Here is a 9430-nt window from a genome sequence, read left to right on the forward strand (position 1 = left end):
GAGGACAGAGTTGTCTCCTCTGTCAGGATCTCCTAGTACCATGGTATTAATATAGAGGACAGAGTTGTCTGTCAGGGTCTCCTAGTACCATGGTATTAATATAGAGGACAGAGTTGTCTGTCAGGATCTACCAGTACCATGGTATTAATATAGAGGACAGAGTTGTCTCCTCTGGCAGGATCTCCTAGTACCATGGTATTAATATAGAGGACAGAGTTGTCTGTCAGGATCACCTAGTACCATGGTATTAATATAGAGGACAGAGTTGTCTCCTCTGGCAGGATCTCCTAGTACCATGGTATTAATATAGAGGACAGAGTTGTCTCCTCTGGCAGGATCTCCTAGTACCATGGTATTAATATAGAGGACAGAGTTGTCTGTCAGGATCTACCAGTACCATGGTATTAATATAGAGGACAGAGTTGTCTCCTCTGTCAGGATCTCCTAGTACCATGGTATTAATATAGAGGACAGAGTTGTCTGTCAGGATCTACCAGTACCATGGTATTAATATAGAGGACAGAGTTGTCTCCTCTGTCAGGGTCTCCTAGTACCATGGTATTAATATAGAGGACAGAGTTGTCTGTCAGGGTCTCCTAGTACCATGGTATTAATATAGAGGACAGAGTTGTCTCCTCTGTCAGGATCTCCTAGTACCATGGTATTAATATAGAGGACAGAGTTGTCTGTCAGGATCTCCTAGTACCATGGTATTAATATAGAGGACAGAGTTGTCTCCTCTGTCAGGATCTACCAGTACCATGGTATTAATATAGAGGACAGAGTTGTCTCCTCTGTCAGGATCTCCTAGTACCATGGTATTAATATAGAGGACAGAGTTGTCTCCTCTGTCAGGATCTACCAGTACCATGGTATTAATATAGAGGACAGAGTTGTCTGTCAGGGTCTCCTAGTACCATGGTATTAATATAGAGCACAGAGTTGTCTGTCAGGATCTCCTAGTACCATGGTATTAATATAGAGGACAGAGTTGTCTGTCAGGGTCTCCTAGTACCATGGTATTAATATAGAGCACAGAGTTGTCTGTCAGGATCTCCTAGTACCATGGTATTAATATAGAGGACAGAGTTGTCTGTCAGGATCTACCAGTACCATGGTATTAATATAGAGGACAGAGTTGTCTGTCAGGATCTCCTAGTACCATGGTATTAATATAGAGGACAGAGTTGTCTCCTCTGTCAGGGTCTCCTAGTACCATGGTATTAATATAGAGGACAGAGTTGTCTCCTCTGTCAGGGTCTCCTAGTACCATGGTATTAATATAGAGGACAGAGTGGTCTGTCAGGATCACCTAGTACCATGGTATTAATATAGAGGACAGAGTTGTCTGTCAGGGTCTCCTAGTACCATGGTATTAATATAGAGGACAGAGTGGTCTGTCAGGATCTCCTAGTACCATGGTATTAATATAGAGGACAGAGTTGTCTGTCAGGGTCTCCTAGTACCATGGTATTAATATAGAGGACAGAGTTGTCTCCGTGGTATTAACACCACTGTCAGGATGTTTTTCATATTGTTCATCTTTTGCTTATTATTGTTATCTTTAATCTGTTTTGTATTATGTGGTTTGTGCTTGTTGTGCATTTTAGAAAACATAGTCAACAACAAAGCAACATCAGTTTTTCTCAGAGTTTATCCCCCTTTATTTAGTCCTTTTCATAATGACATAGACAGCTTTTTTTCTGGATGCTAAAATGAATTACCTTTTATAAGAATAATGGACCACGATCTCTGTGTAGATTCCCTCCTGGAATAGTTTATTCAGTCTAAGAAATAAACTAGTTTTCAGTAGCTGTGTTTTACTGATAAACAGTAATGAACAATCCTCTCCATGGATGGGAAGTCTGTTCCCGAGTGGAGGAGCCAGAAGGAACAGAAAGACTGGCCTCCGCTTCACACAGTGGGTCAGTTGGCCTTTGTCTCAAATACCCTATACCCTATGTAGTGCTCTACGGGCGTTGGTCAAAAGTTGTTCACTAAATAAGGAATAGGGTGCCATTTTGGATGCAAACTTGGAGTAGTTTCCCTCTCCCATCATCCTGCAGGGTGACCTCAGGGTCGTGTCAGAGTCACAGAGCTCATGGTGTTTATAGATGGGTCCTCCAGTCTACTTCCTGCCCATGCTTTAGACCCCAGGAGACCACACTTCCACTCACAGCCAACAAAATTACCCTGAACTATGCGTGTGCTGAATCAATGGGGAAAGACCAACATGTGGGATGGAGGACACCCAGCAGGAAACGGCAGCTCCCCGCCTGTCCCCCTGGGGAGCTCTATATGAACTAACCCTCAGTACCTGGGAAATATAAACAGATCTATATGAACTAACCCTCAGTACCTGGGAAATATAAACAGATCTATATGAACTAACCCTCAGTACCTGGGAAATATAAACAGATCTATATGAACTAACCCACAGTACCTGGGAAATATAAACAGATCTATATGAACTAACCCTCAGTACCTGGGAAATATAAACAGATCTATATGAACTAACCCTCAGTACCTGGGAAATATAAACAGATCTATATGAACTAACCCTCAGTACCTGGGAAATATAAACAGATCTATATGAACTAACCCTCAGTACCTGGGAAATATAAACAGATCTATATGAACTAACCCTCAGTACCTGGGAAATATAAACAGATCTATATGAACTAACCCTCAGTACCTGGGAAATATAAACAGATCTATATGAACTAACCCTCAGTACCTGGGAAATATAAACAGATCTATATGAACTAACCCTCAGTACCTGGGAAATATAAACAGATCTATATGAACTAACCCTCAGTACCTGGGAAATATAAACAGATCTATATGAACTAACCCTCAGTACCTGGGAAATATAAACAGATCTATATGAACTAACCCTCAGTACCTGGGAAATATAAACAGATATATAAGAACTAACCCTCAGTACCTGGGAAATATAAACAGATCTATATGAACTAACCCTCAGTACCTGGGAAATATAAACAGATCTATATGAACTAACCCTCAGTACCTGGGAAATATAAACAGATATATAAGAACTAACCCTCAGTACCTGGGAAATATAAACAGATCTATATGAACTAACCCTCAGTACCTGGGAAAGACCAACAGATATATATGAACTAACCCTCAGTACCTGAGAAATATAAACAGATCTATATGAACTAACCCTCAGTACCTGGGAAATATAAACAGATCTATATGAACTAACCCTCAGTACCTGGGAAAGACCAACAGATCTATATGAACTAACCCACAGTACCTGGGAAATATAAACAGATCTATATGAACTAACCCTCAGTACCTGGGAAATATAAACAGATCTATATGAACTAACCCTCAGTACCTGGGAAATATAAACAGATCTATATGAACTAACCCTCAGTACCTGGGAAATATAAACAGATCTATATGAACTAACCCTCAGTACCTGGGAAATATAAACAGATCTATATGAACTAACCCTCAGTACCTGGGAAATATAAACAGATCTATATGAACTAACCCTCAGTACCTGGGAAATATAAACAGATCTATATGAACTAACCCTCAGTACCTGGGAAATATAAACAGATCTATATGAACTAACCCTCAGTACCTGGGAAAGACCAACAGATCTATATGAACTAACCCTCAGTACCTGGGAAATATAAACAGATCTATATGAACTAACCCTCAGTACCTGGGAAAGACCAACAGATATATATGAACTAACCCTCAGTACCTGGGAAATATAAACAGATCTATATGAACTAACCCTCAGTACCTGGGAAATATAAACAGATCTATATGAACTAACCCTCAGTACCTGGGAAAGACCAACAGATCTATATGAACTAACCCACAGTACCTGGGAAATATAAACAGATCTATATGAACTAACCCTCAGTACCTGGGAAATATAAACAGATCTATATGAACTAACCCTCAGTACCTGGGAAATATAAACAGATCTATATGAACTAACCCTCAGTACCTGGGAAATATAAACAGATCTATATGAACTAACCCTCAGTACCTGGGAAATATAAACAGATCTATATGAACTAACCCTCAGTACCTGGGAAATATAAACAGATCTATATGAACTAACCCTCAGTACCTGGGAAATATAAACAGATCTATATGAACTAACCCTCAGTACCTGGGAAATATAAACATATCTATAAGAACTAACCCTCAGTACCTGGGAAAGACCAACAGATCTATATGAACTAACACGACTCTGTGCTCAGGACTCAGACAAAACTAGTAGACTGGGAGAACTGACCGAGATAACAGATCATACAGTATTGAACTTTCTCTACGAGGAGTACTGGGCTTTCTCTATGGGTATACAGTACTGGGCTTTCTCTATGGGCAGTACTGGGCTTTCTCGTGAGTAGTTCTGGGCTTTCCCTATGGGTAAACAGTACACATACTTTCTCTATGGGCAGTACTGGGCTTTTGCTGTGGGCAGTACTGGGCTTTTTCTATGTATAAACAGTGCTGGGCATTCTCTATTGGCAGTACTGGGCTTACTTTGTAGATTTTCAGTACTGGGCTTTCTCTATGGCTGTTACTGAGCTTTCTCTGTGGGCAGTACTCGGCTTTCTCTGTGAGGAGTTCTAGGCTTTCTCTATGGGCAGTTCTGGGCTTTTTCAGTGGATATACATTACTGAGATTTCTCTGTAGATATACTGTACTGGGGTTTCTCTATAGGCAGTAAAGGGCTTTTTCTATAGGTATACAGTACCGGATTTTCTCTATGGGTAGTTCTGGGATTTCTCCATGGGTATACAGTACTGGGCTTTCTCTATGGGTAGTATTAGGCTTTCTCTATGCTATACAGTCTTGGGCTTTCTCTATGGGTACTATTAGGCTTTCTCTATGGTATATGGTACTGGGTTTTCTCTATGGGTAGTATTAGGCTTTCTCTATGGGTATACAGTACTGGGCTTTCGCTATGGGTAGTATTAGGCTTTCTCTATAGTATACGGTACTGGGTTTTCTCTATGGGCAGTACTGGGATTTCTCTATGGGTATACAGTACTGGGCTTTCACTATGGGTAGTATTAGGCTTTCTCTATGGTATACAGTACTGGGATTTCTCTATGGGCAGTACTGGGCTTTCTCTATGGGTAGTATTAGGCTTTCTCTATGGTATACAGTACTGTGTTTTCTCTATGGGCAATGCTGGGATTTCTCTATGGGTATACAGTACTGGGCTTTCTCTATGAGTATACAGCACTAGATATTATCTATGTGTACAGAGTATTTGGCTGCCTCTTTGGGTACACAGTACTGGGCTTTCTCCATGGATATACAGTACTCCACATGGTTTATGGGTTTACAGTATGGGCTTTTTCTATGGGTATGCAATACTGGGCTTTTTCTATGGGTATACAATACTGGGCTTTCTCTATGGGTAGTATTAGGCTTTCTCTATGAGTATACAGCACTAGATATTATCTATGTGTACAGAGTATTTGGCTGTCTCTTTGGGTACACAGTACTGGGCTTTCTCCATGGATATACAGTACTCCACATGGTTTATGGGTTTACAGTATGGGCTTTTTCTATGGGTGTACAATACTGGGCTTTTTCTATGGGTATACAATACTGGGCTTGCTCTATGGGTGTACACTATTGAGCTTTCTGTATTTGTAGACAGTGCTGGGCTTTCTCTACAGGCAATACTGGGCTTTCTCTTGGTTCATACACTACTGGGCTTTCTCTATGGATATACAGTACTGGGCTTTCTCTATGGGTATACAGTACTGGACTTTCTCTATGGGTGTACAGTATTGAGCTTTGTCTTTGGATGTACAGCACTGCACTTTCTTTTTTTGTATATAGTGCTGGGCTTTCTCTACGGGCAATACTGGGCTTTCTCTAGGTTTATACACTAATGGGCTTTCTCTATGGATATACAATACTGGGCTTTCTCTATTTTATAGTACTGTGCATTCTGTATGGATATACACTACTGGGCTTTCTCTATGGATATACATTACTGGGCTTTCTCTATGGGTATACATTTTGGGCTGCCTATATTGGCAGTGCTGGGCTTTCTTATATGGTTATACAGTTCTGGGCTTTCTATATGGATATACAGCACTAGGCTTTCTCGTTGGTAAGTGCTGGGCTTTCACTATGGATATACAGTACTGAGCGTTCCTTATTTTTATGCAGTGATGGGCTTTCTATAAGGTATACAGTTATGGGCTTATGAGTATACAGGTCTGTGCTTTCTCTATGGGCAGTACTTGGCCTTCTCTAGCATCCCAATAAATCTCATTAAAAATATGGTTCCTTATAGAGCATGTTTACTTTAAAACTCTGTTTTATCTATGAATGTCTCTGTCAGTCACATGACTGTATCCAAGGCAACCCACAGAGGTCTGTGAGTTCACAGAACGAGGAAGGAAAATCGTCTGCCTCTGTCATGCTGATTTGTTGGTCATGTAGAACTCTAGCAACGTACCCAAAATGCTGTCAAATGTAGTCGCTCCTGTTGTCCTGAGCGGTCATGATGAGTCGGTCTGTTTAGTCAGAAGATCCCGATAACCTAATTAATTTCTACTGTATTTCTTCAGTCAGTAAGATTAGGAGTCTGTTGGTATCAAATACAATGCTACTGTGAAAAGAGGGTAACACCCTCAGACTATTGCAGGACCTTATGAGAAACGTTTTAAAATCCTTTAAAAAATCTAAATTCCTTACCTAAAACCTTGATGTTCGACAAAATGACATGAATGGATTATTACTCCCAAGGACTGTCAAGAAAACACTTCTAACAAAACAAAACCTGGAAATACCATCCGACCCAAAACTGAGTGAGTTCAGTCTGAAGTTACTACTGAAGCCACAAAGTAAAAGACAGTAAACGCTAGGTAATTTTGTTGTACAAAGTAAAGCAAATAACGCTACCAAGCTGCTAGGACAGAACAGACCTGGCTGCAACTTCAATTAGCACTGAAGTGTGAAGTGAGATGTGTGAAAACCCTTGAGCCCAAAAGGAGAGTTTCACAGCCTCCTCCACCCAAATGCAGAAGCCACCGGCTCCAAGGATTATCCCAGTACCTCTTGGATACTTAAAATAAGACGGTCCAAACAAAGTCCAGTAATAATAAATAAAGTAAAAAATAAATACAAAATTCCATCTAGAAGCTGACGCCGTAGAGCACACAAAAACTAGACCTACCTCGGCCTTAACATCAGCACCACAGCGAACTTCCACAAAGCTGTGAACGTTCTGAGAGACAAGGCAAGAAGGGCCTTCTATGCCATTAAAAGGAACATAAAATTCGACATCCCAATTAGAACCTGGCTGAAAATACTTGAATCAGTTATATAACCCATTACCCTTCATGGTTGTGAGGTCTGGGCTGTGTAGCTTAGTGGTTAGAGTGTTGGACTAGTAACCGAAAGGTTGTATGTTCAAATCCCTGAGCTGACAAGGTACAAAAGCTGTCGTTCTGCCCCTCAACAGGCAGTTAACCCACTATTCCTAGGCCGTCATTGAAAATAAGAATTTGTTCTTAACTGACTTGCCTTGTAAAATAAAGGTACATTTTTTTTTTAAATCAACCAAGAATTCACAAAATGGGACAAACACCAAATGGAGACTAAACAACATCCATGTACAACATAAAATACAAAATTAAGAGAAAGGAAATTCTACAACCACCTAAAAGGAAGCGATTCCCAAACCTTCCATAACAAAGCCTTCACCTACAGAGAGATTTACCTGGAGAAGAGTCCCCTAAGCAAGCTGGTGCTGTGCTCTGTTCACAAACACACCCCACAGAGCCCCAGGACAGCAGCACAATTAGACCCAACCAAATCATTAGAAAACAAAAAGATAATTACGTGACACATGGAAAGACTGAACAAAAAACAGATTAAACTGGAATGCTATTTGGCCCTAAACAGAGAGTACACAGTGGCAGAATACCTGACCACTGTGACTGACCCAAATTTAAGGAAAGCTTTGACTATGTACAGACTCAGTGAGCATAGCCTTGCTATTGAGTGAGGTCGCCGTAGGCTGACCTGGATCTCAAGAGAAGACAGACTATGTGCACACTGCCCACAACATGAGGTGGAAACGGAGCTGCGCTTCCTAATCCAAGACCATATTAGAGACACATATTTCCCTTGAAAACAAATCCAATTTCGATAACCTCCCATATCAGTAAGGACTGACGCTGGAGAAGAGAATCAGGTACTGGACAGAGACAGCGTCAGAACCGGGTATGCAAAGATAAACTAACATTAATCCTGAAGCATGGACAGCTATAGGGAAGGTAATGACACAGGTGACTGAGTCCAGGTGAGTCCAGTAATCGCTGATGCCCATGACGGGGGAAGGCAGGTGTGATTACTGATGGTGGCAGCAGTGCGTAATGCTAGGGAGCCTGGCGCCTTCGAGCGCCAGGGAGGGGAGTGGGCGCATGCATAACAGTACCCCTCTCCCTCTAGGGGCGCCACTCGGCATTCCACCTGGGCGAGCCTGATGGGCCAGCCGAGGCACGGGTGCTGGACAAAGCCGGCTGGGAGTAAAATCCCAACGAACCAGCAGAGGCGTGGGAGCCCGATGATCCGGCTGAGGCATAGTAGCCTGACGAGCTGTGTGTAAAAAACGGACAATCCGGCTGAGGCCTGATGTGGGATGAGCGCCTTCTGAGCCAACGGCTTAGGCACCCCCGGTTCCATCGGCGACTCGACGTCACCACCAACCAGAAAGCCAAAGCTTCATATGATGGCTTCAGGATTCAGTAAGGACCGACGCTGGAGAAGAGAAGCAGGTACAGGGAGTAGAACATTTAATATAGAACAAACATCATGACACAGGTGATTGAGTCCAGGTGAGTCCAATAATCGCCGATGCGCATGACGGGGGAAGGCAGGTGTGCGTACTGATGGTGGTAGAAGTGCGTAATGCTGGGGAGTCTGGCGCCTTTGAGCGCCAGGGAGGAGCGGGACCAGGTGTGACAATATCTATTGGCTGATGTCACGACTCCGACTGAAGGTGGCGACCCTTCCCGTTCGGGTGGCGCTCGGCGGTCGTCGTCGCCGGCCTACCAACTGCCACTGATTCTTTTCTCCGCCTCCTTATGTGTTTATTGATTACACCTGTTTTGAGTTGGTTGTATTAGTTGGGCTGGTTCTTTGTGAGAATGCTGTTCATCGACGACAGCTCGGCATTTAACACCATGGTACCCTCCAAGCTCGTCATCAAGCTCGAGACCCTGGGTTTCGACCCCGCCCTGTGCAACTGGGTACTGGACTTCCTGACGGGCCAACCCCCAGGTGGTGAGGGTAGGCAACAACATCTCCACCCCGCTGATCCTCAACACTGGGGCCCCACAATGGTGCGTTCTGAGCCCTCTCCTGTACTCCCTGTTCACCCACGACTGCGCGG

General features: G+C 42.7%; 1 long non-coding RNA gene across 1 annotated transcript in view; it reads left to right on the top strand.

Moving 5' to 3' along the window:
* LOC135503797 (uncharacterized) overlaps window positions 1-8575 on the top strand; it is a 30451-nt gene extending 21876 nt beyond the window's left edge. The window contains exon 3 of the long non-coding RNA XR_010450007.1: window positions 8488-8575. This is a non-coding gene — a long non-coding RNA (uncharacterized LOC135503797). The remainder of the gene's footprint in view (window positions 1-8487) is intronic.
* Window positions 8576-9430: the final 855 nt, after the last annotated feature.

The sequence above is a fragment of the Oncorhynchus masou genome, chromosome 18 (genome assembly GCF_036934945.1).
Source record: "Oncorhynchus masou masou isolate Uvic2021 chromosome 18, UVic_Omas_1.1, whole genome shotgun sequence".
In the NCBI taxonomy this organism is placed as follows: Eukaryota; Metazoa; Chordata; class Actinopteri; order Salmoniformes; family Salmonidae; genus Oncorhynchus; species Oncorhynchus masou.